Here is an 11,884-nt window from a genome sequence, read left to right as displayed (position 1 = left end):
AAAAATACACCTGAACAGTGCCACAACACTGTCGTGTGTGATGCATGAATGTAGTAACATTCATGCATCACTAATTCTCTTGTTTTAATGTAAAATGCTCTGTACCTACTGCCATCTAGTGATAATAAAATTACATGATTTCGCCGCTAGTCACTACTACAGCAAAGACACTCAAAGATGGCATTATTTGCAGATAATTAATTCGTTTTCAAAAAATCTTTTAAGACCAATTGTCGTATTTTCCAGACTATGAGCGCACCATACTATAAACCGTACCCTTATTTTTTTGAAGACCCCCCCTCCCCCTGGAAACTTACATATATCAGCCTCACCGGGCTACAGGCCGCTGGTATCTCGGTTTCCCATAAGGACCCAGCAGAGGGCTGCGTCCTAATAACTGCTGGATATATTAAGGACGCAGTTTTCCGTCTCCAAATCCGGTTTTGTTCACGCCGAGTTTACATGCAGCGGCTTTATTTCCCTCCTGTGCTGTCAGATCGATACTCCTCAACTTAGAAGCTGCATCATATGAGTTTAAAAACATTTCTCCGTCGTGCCTGCTTCTAGCATGTGCTTGTTCTAAATGAAAATTAGCGCGTTCTTCTTTGATTTCCAACTTTGACTTCCAATGATTCACTTCCTGCTAAAGAGCCCCCTGGTGGTTGAACAAAAATCCACAGAAAAGCCGCATGTTCAAAGTGTAGGAAAAGAGTAGCAGCTTATAATCCGGAAAATATGGTAGGTGAAATTGGATAATTTCCACGGCACACCTGACGATCACTCACGGTACACTAGTGTGCCGCGGCACAGTGGTTGAAAAACATTGGCATGCATATATATATATGCACATATGCATACAATACATCTGTATGGAATACACACATATAAATGGGTGAGTGTAAAGTGCTTTGAGTGGTCAAAAATGATTGGAAAAGTGCTATATATCAATCCAAAGCTTTGGCATAGATGTTGAACTTTATTTAACTAAAAGGTCACACAACAGTCAAATAAAAACTTCTGTAGTTGATGCAGATGTAAGTAAGATAAACATTTTCAAAGTTAGAAAAAATGCTAAAGCACTAAACCAAAAATTAGCTCCGTTATTAGCATATTAGTAGAAGTATGCCCACCACTGCATCAGTCTACTCCAGGGGTGCCCAAAGTCAGTCCTAGAGGCCCGGCATCCTGCATGTTTTAGTTCTCTCCCTGGTGGTAGTAACAACCTGTTCAGTATGTCAATGTTCTTTTTAGGCCTCTAATGAGCCATCATTTGAACCAGGTGTGTTAAACCAGGGAGAGACCTAAAACATGCAGAATGCCAGCCCTCGAGGACCCACTTTGGGCACCCCTGGTCTACTCAAATATTCCTGCTGATCATGTCAATCCCTTTACAGAGCACAGTGTACCCCAGTGTTTCTCAGTTCCGGTCCTCACACCCCCCTGCCCTGCATGTTTTAGGTGTTTCCCTTCTGTCACACACCTGGATTGAATCTGTGGGTGATTAACAGGCTTTCTGCAGTACATGATGGTCATGAATCATTTGAATCAGCTGTTCTGGAACAGAGGCACATCTAAAACATGCAGACCAGGGGGGCCTGAGGACTGAAATTGAGAAGCACTGGTGTACCCCAACATCACATCATGTCATACAGTTTTCTTAAACATGACAATAGTGAATGGCCTCCACAGCCACCAGACCCTAAGTCCTGCAGAAACCCTTTGGGATGTAGTGAAATAAGATATTCTCATTATTGATGTTCAGCTGACACCTTAACATGAAGTGCATGAGGTTTTTTTATAAGGACCAAAATCTCTGAGGAATGCTTCTGACACCTTCTCTGGCAGTAAACCTGATACTAACAATGCATACCTGATAAACTGGCTTTTGTGTATATCCAATATAAATTAGAAACTGAAAACTTTAAAGTTTTAAAGACAGTCTTTCTGCCAATCTGAAAGAAATTGAATTTGTTTGTGGCCATTAAAAGGCTGTTAAAACTTCTGTAGGATCACAAGAGAATCAACTTCCAAGTAAACTTAGATCTTAGTGTCAAGTTGTTGCAGTTCACATACAAGGTAGAGTCTCTTCACAACTGAACTAAGTTTGTACCATAACTACCCTCAGATGTCCATTTCACAATTACAGTTGCTGCTTTCTTTCTTCCCCTTCTCTTATTTCTCAGCCTGCTGTCTTCCCTAGGACCTGCATATGGCCCTGCAGAAAGTCTCTACATGAGTCCAAGGCTCTCGCAGATGGCTTGTCCCTGTTTCTCTCCCTCATTATCCCCACAGTACCCAAAATTCCATTCCTGTGGGCTTGGAAAAGAGAGGAGTGTGTTGCAAATTTGCTTGAAGCAAGAGGACATATTGTAGAATGAGCAGAAAAATGCTGCAACGAGGGCATCCCGTCCATTAGCCCAGTCAACATCAGCACCCATTTCACCACTGTAAAATAAAATGCTTCCTGTGAGTGCAGAAGAGATGGTGGCAGCAGGGAAGTGGGGCTGACAGAGCTGACGTTATTCCAGGCAAATGGGAACGCTGACACTTTGCTGCACGAGCTGCAGAGACGTACGCACAGATGCACAAACTATCGTCCTCTTTTCCCTGCAACTTCTTTCCTATCCACAGAGTGTCTTATCACATCCACCTCAGGTGCTCCATCCACAACCAAGCTGGCAAGCTAGCATGACAACCCATCATCAACCTCTGGAAGACAAACCTCTACACACATGCATCATACATGCATGCGGAATCTGCTTGCATCTAAGCTACAAATGCACATTTGCCAACATGCCTGCACATCTGCGAATCGCCTCGTACAATATGACGTGTGTGTGATGTGTCTGGGGAATACTATTCACACTCGTCCACACACGCATGCAGAAGGACTGTATTCGTAGCAAGGGAAGAAATGGAACTGGGATCATGGATGTAGGACACAATCAGCACCAATCTCAGTCTCCCTCTTACCTTCCAGGAGGAAACAGCTCACCTGGATGCCTCTGAAGCACAGACAGATCGCATTCAGGCCAACCTCTCTCCCTGCAAACCAGCTCAAAACATCTCCCTCCCTCCCTTCTCTGTCATACACACACACTCTCTCCCTTCTCTCTCTTCCTCTCCCTTTGCAAGCTGGAAATGACAAGATTGTACTATAAGCTGAGGGGTGGGGGTGAAATCTAAGGTAGCTGAAGGAGACTGCGTTGTTTCTGGCCAACCGCCCCGAGTGACTGTGAGCTTACGGGTAAAAAGGGATGGAGGTAGGGTGGCCGTGGGATGGGGACACATTTCAAGCAGCAGAAGAGTGAGGAAAAAAGCTCAGCAGAGACAACCTTCTTGAAACCCAGAGGACCCCTGCTCTGCTCTGAAATGGTACAGCCCAGAAGAGTTTAAGGAAGTAGACAGCATCAGCTATCAGTTTATAACACAATCCTCTGTGAATCCGAGCTCAGCTACAGTAAGGGAAGGTGAGCTGTGTGTGGTAACTGGGTTACCTCTGATCAAATGTAAAAGCTCCGGATCTGGCCAGCCCACAGCTTTCACTGCTGTTAAATGATGCTTTAGCTCCATTTGTCCTGCAGTATGTCATGTATTTGCAAAACAGTTCTTGCCTCTATCAACTGTTCTCTTATTTATTTCTAAGGGTGATTGTTATTTCTTTATTATGACATACTTAACTATTCCAAAAGAATGTGATAAAATGTGCAATGTATTTCTTGTCAATTGTAAATCTGCCTGGCCTGTCCAGACTCTGTCTGAATGTGACATTGGCTGCAGAAGTAGAAGACTTCCCATGCTCAACATGAAGAGGAGTTCATTTTGGCTGACATCCTGTTGTATCACCAGCTCATTCCCCATCATTCTTTCATTCTGTGATCAATGTTCTTTATATCTCATGATCAACTGAAAGGTGCCAGCACGCAATGGAGTGGGTTGAAGTTAATAAACTAATATTGCATTCCTGTTGCACGATCTATCCATCCTAAAACAAATATGAATGATAAGAGGTGATGGAGGACTGCAGACTGGGTGCATTGTGCAAAGACAGCAGCAGCTGTTTAGTCCACAACTGCCCATGGAATGGAGACATCTTCTCTGAGAAGTATGCTGAACACGTTCACGGTTGTTTGGACAGCATGAATGAGGATCACAACTCAGAGCTCAGCCCTGAGGAATCACCCAGGTGAAGCCTGGAAGTTGTCAGCCACGCCCCTTTGATTCACCCAGGTGAAGCCTGGAAGTTGTCGGCCACGCCCCTTTGATTCCACAATCACAGCTACATGATGTGAAAGCTCACACAACCCACAGTGATGGTCCGATATGAACGTTTGGGCAGATATTGACATTTAATATTATTCCATATATTGTATATAGTATACATATTTCACTACCCTTCCGATACCTTGACAGAAACAACCACATGCTGACCTCACCACTGCTTCTCTGCTTCAGCTAGTCTTCCCACAGTCCTGTGCAGCATGACTCGCATCACTGTCACATGACCAAACAAACGTCACATGACTAACCTCCTTCTGGAACCCCTCCGGACAAAAAACAATAAATAAATATTGGTTGTTAATATCTGGCCATTTTTATTTATCAGACCCATACTAATATGTGAAAAATGACTGATATCGGTCAATACCAATATTACTGATGATATATGCATCCCTAATTGCTTTGTTTGTTAAAGGACAAACATATGTAATGAAGGGTGTCTGTCTTTATGTTCATTGTAAAGCCATGATGTCTGTTTGAGGCTCCTATTTTGAAGAAAGAAGGGAATTAGTTGTTGAGATATACCACTAAAGTTGGTTAGTACAAAGTGCTAGTTGTGTTGGTGGATGACAGTCAGACAAAAATGTAATAAAAATAACCTGAACATCCAGATACTGCAGAAGTAAACTTAAGTGATTAAACTTAATCACCTTAATTCCTTTGCTTCTTAGTCCAGCTCCACTAAATGCTGAATCACTTTTTCACTGAAGTGACTTTTATTAGCAACATGTGAGCATCATCTCTCTCACCAGTCTGCAGTGATACACGTCCGTGCAGGGTCAGTTAAATATGTACAGTAGCATTATTTTATTGTGTTGTGCAACACTCCTTTCAAGCCTCTGCGACATGAGCTGTGTCATCAGTTGTCACTGAAACATGTTTCTTAACGTTAGTTACATTTTTTTAACTATTGAATTGTTATAAAAAGTAATCACTATGATTTACCCAATGCAAACATCTTCTTCTTGTTTTCCATATCATTAAAGCTTCAATCCTGTAACTCTCTGCATAGGTTCAGTTCTAAAACAAATAAATAGGAATATGTTATTCAAACCTCTTCATTGATAATTCATCCTGAAATAAACAGAAATGTCAGATTCTGTTTGATCTAACCATTGAAGCTAAAACATCATCCTTATTTTAGAGCTTTGTGTAGTACATATTTCATTCTTTAAATCTAACATATATGTTGATGTAATATAACAGCACTGTAATACATTACATTACACAATTACATACAATGCCTAAGCCCATTACCACTTCTATTGACTGAGGCACAATAATCAAACTTTTCAGATGTCTGTTTTCAGTTTTTTTCCTTTTAATTAATAAGTTTTGGCCCCATCAACATTTGATGAAATGACACTTTGTGATTGATTAAAAAAAAGAACATTTTACAAATATCTTTCTCATTATTTAGACATTTGGCAGATACATGTAGTGTTGTTAATCCTAACTGACCTGAACTCAACACATATCAGGACCCCTGCTGTTTGCCTGCTGTGAAGCTGGACTTGAAGACAACATCTGGTTCTGTTCTGGTGACCTCTGTGTATCGTCTGGAGATTATTGTGCAAAGATGAATTCTTCATTAAATAAAGAAAGTTATGCAGCTTCATCTTCATCAGACTGTCATAGCACAACAGTGTGTCTCCAGTCTAAGGCTTTTCCAGAGCTACTGTAGCACTGACTACTACAGGAGATTCTTCCAGCCATCTACAACAACTCTGAAGAAAATTGGACAGTTTGAGTTGCTGCAGTTATTAATTACTCTGGAATTAATATTATATTTGAATTGAATCATATTGAATTGGTCTAACATAATATATATCATGTTATTTAATAAGAAAAACTGGTAATATGCCTTTTTATACACTGTAAATGTGTTTTCAGCTGTATTAGCAGGCATGTAAAATATAATTTGTTAGAGGAGACATGAAGGAGCAATGTGTCCCAAAATATATTAAGAGTTAAGCTGGTTTACTTGCTGCCACACAAACACAATACAGTAATCTATGTTATCAGTGCCTGAAGGAGGAAAACCTGACTCCCACAGAATGTCACCCTCTGTCACGCTCCACAAGAGAAATCCAGCACACACATTTCCTTTCATGTTTGTTTTTTTCACACTAAATTACCAGTTTTCCTATTTTCCCATTGCTCCTGCTCTCTTTGAAAGGTAGCGCCTTGATGGACAGGCCGGTTGCTACAGGAAGCACACCATGCTTCTTACATTAGAGTGAGGCACTAAGGTGTGAAATCCAAAATAAGATTGGATTTAGATTGGACCTAAACTGGAGTCAATTTCCAAGCCAGGGCAAACAGTAATCAGTTGAAACCATGACATGTGCAGTGAAGGCCATTTGCATTTTAACAAGATTAAAACTCCACAAACACAGCGTGTACATTCCCAGTCCTCAGCTGCAGTTTACGAAAATATGGGTCACCTGTGGTCAAAATGCTCAGTTGGAGATGGAGATCATATATTCCACATAATACACAAAGCAATCCACACACACTTTTTAATATGTAAATTACACAAAGAAAGCCCATCCCCCACCTCCCCCAGTGGGAATTAAACCAAAGACTTTCTTGCTGCAAGGCAACAGCACTGCCTTCTGCTTCACTCTGCAGACCAAATTCAGTTCAGTTAAATACATTCATAAAGCAGGAAGTAAAAGCAGAACACATCCAAGGACACTTGAAATAAAACAAATCAGAAAATTGAAATCATATCATGTTTTATATTCACATTCATCCCAACTACTGCAATAAGTCCATGTTGATCCTGTTGAGAAGCAATTCAAAACAATCAGGTTCAGGCCAATCAATAAACAGTAGTAAACTAGAATGTGTGTACAGAGCTCATATCACTGATAACAATATGATACCAATTATTTGTATTAAGTTTGATATATCATCAAACTTTTGATCTTCAGGTATTTTAGTGGTTTTTCCTTTGATTTATTTTGTTAAAACCTAGGATGGTATTTGGCCAAATTTTATAGGTGTCTATAAAATATTTTAATAACTTATTAACCTAATAAACCAAAATAATAATAATAATAATAATAATAATAACTAATTAGTGTGTAAAAAACTCATTTGAGAGCAAATCAAAACAAAATCTCTTTGAGAAACTACCAGACAAACATAAAATAAAATTTCAACAGGGAATCTGTAACCAAAGTATCAATCTTACCACACTAACATCTACACTACTGGGTATTAATAATCAATATTTTGGATCATTCTGCTCACCCCTACTTCACTCTGATCCAATCCCAAATCTAAGAATGAACAAAACTTCTCCACTTAATGTTCACAAGGAAAAAACCTGTTCCAACTGTGAATCAATGTGTTCCCACCACGTCATTAAACTGCAGCAACAGTTTATATCAGTATTTTGTTTGTTACTGTTTGCTCTGATGGATTTACTGTATTTCCAAAATAAAACATTTTTTATATATTTTTTTCCTTCATCATAATATATCCCACAAAACATCATGGTGACCCTTCCTGTCAACATTTCTCCTCCTCCCCCTCTATCCTGAGAATGAACAGAGGGACAAGTCTCCATTTAACAGGAGGACACGTGCAGCAAACCAGACCCAGGATAGACAGACATCTGAAAGGACAGACATCTGAAAGGAGATACTGATATTTGCTAATCATTTTTACTGCATTTGATTCCCAACCCTGACTGCTGCCCCCGACTGGGAGGACATCTCACACTGCTTCTGCACAACGGCTTGGTTTCTGCTAAGTTTATAAAACAACAAATCAGTTCCTTTTTTAGCTGCTGTTGTAAATATTCATTTATGGTTCCATTTATTTCTATCCAATTTATTAAATATTTATTACTGAGTAGTTTTTACCAAATCTGGAATGGAATGGAATTATTTCACTCAGAAACTCTAGTAGGAAGTTGGGAAATAATACGCAAACATTAACTTTGTTCATCAGAATTTCCTGTAATGATGCAGTCGGACCATAGAAAGATTGGTCTCGCTGCAGCTGCAGAGAAAGTCTGTAAATAGGCAATAAACCACACACAGTCCAACCACTGAAATGTTGCCTCATTAAACAGAGGCCACACTGTGGGAGACCCATATTGATTCATCCATCAAATCCTAATTTCAGTGGTATTTGCTCCTTTATTTGGCAACCTGGTGCTCTGATGTGGACTCGGGTCGATTAAATTCAGCCGAATATTTGCTCCCCCAGCCCACCGCCCTCTCTGGCCTGATGAACCTGACAGACCTCAGCTTGGTCTGTTTGAAATCTGATCCTGTTACAGGTGTTGGGTTCAACTCAACTCAACAGATGGGTCAACATAAGGTCTGCTCTTGGGTCTCCCACAGGCCCTCTCACTGGGTTTTGTCTTTTACAGCCAAATATTTGAGCTGAAAGACAATAGACTCGCATTAGCAGAAGAAATTATTATTTCCTTCCATGCAATTAAAATGAACCTTGAACATTAGTGTCTTTTGTGTGTCTTGATGAACACAAGCAGGTCCACGTAATGTAGACATTCATCTCTGCATGCATCTCTTTTGCTGTGGCAGTATAAACTTTTTCTGACTTGTTCATATATTTTATATTTCCTGGTGAATCTGCATAATGCACTTTCCTTGCGGGGTTTTAAAGGGGAGTCTGTTTTCATTGCTGTTTTCAGTTAGTATTTCTACAGACAAGATAAATCAGGGTCTTAATGCACAAAAAACACAGTTTATATTAAAGACTTGAATTATACTGTTTCAAACTGTGTTGCCCAGTTGAGAAATTAAAAGGTAACACACAGGCAAAGTGTACTCTTCTTAAGTGGTACAAAAAGTTACTAAATTATGAAAAAAACTGTCTTTTATCGCTGTTGACAAATTTCATTTAACTATGTTTCTACATTCTGTATTTATTTTTTTAATACAGTCAGTTTTTTAAACCATAAATTGATTTATTTCCCCCTTTAATGTTTCCTATTTCCATTTACTCCCATCCAGTTTTAATTTGAGAGTTGTGTAATGATATTTGTTACCATTATGTCCTTTTTATCATGTAAACAGAAGGAGAAAAAACAATCCGCTTCAAGAATCGGCCCCCCCAAAAATTGGCAGTACATATCAGGAATCAGTTAGACTGATGTAAAAATAGTCGGCATCGGCCTTAAAAGCCAGAATCAGCCCATTTCTGGTGTTTCCCTCAACTGCACTGAGTGATGGCTTGTTAACATAACTAAGGTAGAGAGAGTGGTTTCAAAGCCCACTTCAGATTTCATAGTTTGAGCAAAGGACTTTCCAGTTCAATTTAGAAAACTTAAATTATGCTGGAAAACCTTGAGAATAATAATATATTTTCCTAATTCTTATTAAAACTGCAGCAGTAAATGGTTAAAACGGGTTCCCTTTTGAAGCTGTGCCTGTACAAGGGATATATTAGCCTAAAAAGGTCAACAGCACCATGAGTGATTTATGGATCTGTCACTCTAATGACTTTATCATGCAGTAGATTGATAACTATATCACTGTGACAGGCCATGTGCTGTATCATCCTGTCATTCTGGCCCACACATGAAGCTCCTGTCTGGGTGTTCAGACCTGCCGGTCCACGGCTCCGCTCTGCCAGAAAACTTCCATATTATAACGAGAGTTCAACCTGATCGCACAAAGTGAGATGAGAGCAGCCGTCTGCCCGGGGCTGCTGTTAAAATGTGTGCAGCGTGTTCACACTCGGAGGTGCGCTGCATCATACCCCACGCTGCCTCTGCTCATAATTGGCTGTCCACCCTGCATGAGCCCGGAAACTTGTGAAACACACTCAATCCCAGATTTTCACAGTGTGCAAAGCGAAGCGTGAGCTCATGCAACGCAGGATGTGTGTGTTTGTTCCAGTTGCTGTTGTTGTTGACCTTGACTCCCCCACCCCCAGCCTCCTCTCCCCACAGTACAAACCCAGCTCAGAGCCAGCACCTACCTTTCTGAGAAAAGATCCAATCGACTGACAAGGACAGAAGCGAATAATGCCGCAGAAGCACCAGACCCATTTAATGCTGGCCATGGCGGAGAGCACAGTGACCCAGTGAGGATGCAGCTGTTGCTCTTAACACTCCAGCTGTTTAGGTGGCTTTCTGGGTCTGTGTCTGTTTGTGTGCGCATGTGTGCTTGTGCATGTTCAGTGATATTCACACCCCTTCCTGGCCTATATTCCCTCTGAGCTCAGAGGGTGTGTGTGTATGTGTCTCTGCTTCAGGGATCCAGACCTTGCAGATGGCCTCCCTCCATCACCCTCACTGTTATTCTGCAGCTCATTTCACATCGGCTGCCACCTCGGAGCCAAACGGGTCAATAGATGAGCAGAATACATCACAAAAACAAAATAGTGTGCAGGTGAAGGGATGGGGAAAAACAGCCTTGCTAATTGATAGAACAGCAGGTTGGGCCAGAGGGGTGCTAGCATGTGGATGATTCTTCACAGCAGAGGTCTGAACCGCCTGTCATTTGCGTGCTGTCAGGGATAAACCGCCGCTTTGTGCAGCTGACTGGCTTCAGAATGCAAATCAACAGGATGACACGACATGAGCTCATGAGACAGACAGGGCTGCTGCAGAATTTAAAGAAGCACTATAATCCCTATTCATCTCTAAGCACATGGCTTCAGCCCCCCAGATTACTGTTCACATTATACCGCCGCAGACCAGCACAAAGCACCAAAGTCTCAGAGCGTGTGCTGCTGTGCAAATGTGGCTTCTGAAGCTCCACTGACCTTGGCATGACTCTTATCTACACACAGTCTGGCAAGCTTTAGAAACTAAGCAGAAGGAGTCTAGAAAAAAGCTGTGGTGGCTAAGAGAAACGTCTCAGAGACTTGACCAGTAAGTCCCTCTGTGTTAAGGTGTGAGACCAAGATCCAGGCCATTTTGGAGCGGCATTACTGATAATGATGACAGCAGAGTGGGAAGACTAGAGCTTTCCACTCCACTGCCAGCAGATGGCAATGAGTCCACTACAGGCTGCTGTCACTAGTCTTCAACAGCCATGCTGCATATATATCTAACCTAACCCTAACCGTCTCCCTGGAATCTCATTGAACTTATTGTTTCTGTTTGGAAGGTAATATGAGAAAATTCACATCGCTTTTTACCAAGCAAGTGACTAACATATCAGTCAGGCTGGAACTATTAGAGTGTAGACTGCAACTGTTACTCCACCTGAGGGAGGAAAGGTGGAAAAGCTTGTATTTGATTCATGTCTTAAAACTTCTTACAATTGATTTTAGAACATATCTGCAGTCAGAAAAAACATGCTGGACTCAAAGTTTCCACTCAACAGACCATCTCTCTCTACAAAAAAACATGGACTGAAAGGATATTACTTGGACAAAAAAATATCTACAATTTGCATTAAGATGAACACCATCTGCTCTAAATCTGTTCTAAACAGGACTCCTCAAGTGGCAGATTTAGCTTCAGCCAGTTCAAATCTTGTAAAAAAAAAAAAAAATCCTGTGAAGCACCTTTTACTATATAAATCCCACAGGAGCTAAGATCCTGTGGGACTTCCAGATCCAGACAGACAAGATGGTAATGGAGAACCAACCGGACATTGTG

The 11,884-nt window shown here is 40.9% G+C and overlaps 1 protein-coding gene across 4 annotated transcripts in view; it reads right to left on the bottom strand.

The window, feature by feature from the left end:
- The window catches only part of cdk14 (cyclin dependent kinase 14), a 172,033-nt gene that overhangs the window by 137,200 nt on the left and 22,949 nt on the right, over window positions 1-11,884 (bottom strand). The window contains exon 1 of one of the 4 annotated variants that reach the window (XM_016670638.1): window positions 2,996-3,145. The exons of 2 other annotated variants lie outside the window; for them this stretch is intronic. The gene's annotated coding sequence lies outside the window, so the exon portion shown is untranslated. Of the gene's footprint in view, window positions 1-2,973; window positions 3,146-11,884 lie in introns of those variants that run through there. One more of the 4 variants, XM_007550415.2, reaches the window with a different exon arrangement.

Source organism: Poecilia formosa, unplaced genomic scaffold (assembly GCF_000485575.1).
Source record: "Poecilia formosa unplaced genomic scaffold, Poecilia_formosa-5.1.2 Scaffold36, whole genome shotgun sequence".
Lineage (NCBI taxonomy): Eukaryota > Metazoa > Chordata > Actinopteri > Cyprinodontiformes > Poeciliidae > Poecilia > Poecilia formosa.
The sequence above is the reverse complement of the archived record's forward strand: the minus strand, read 5'-3'. Positions and strand labels throughout refer to the sequence as shown.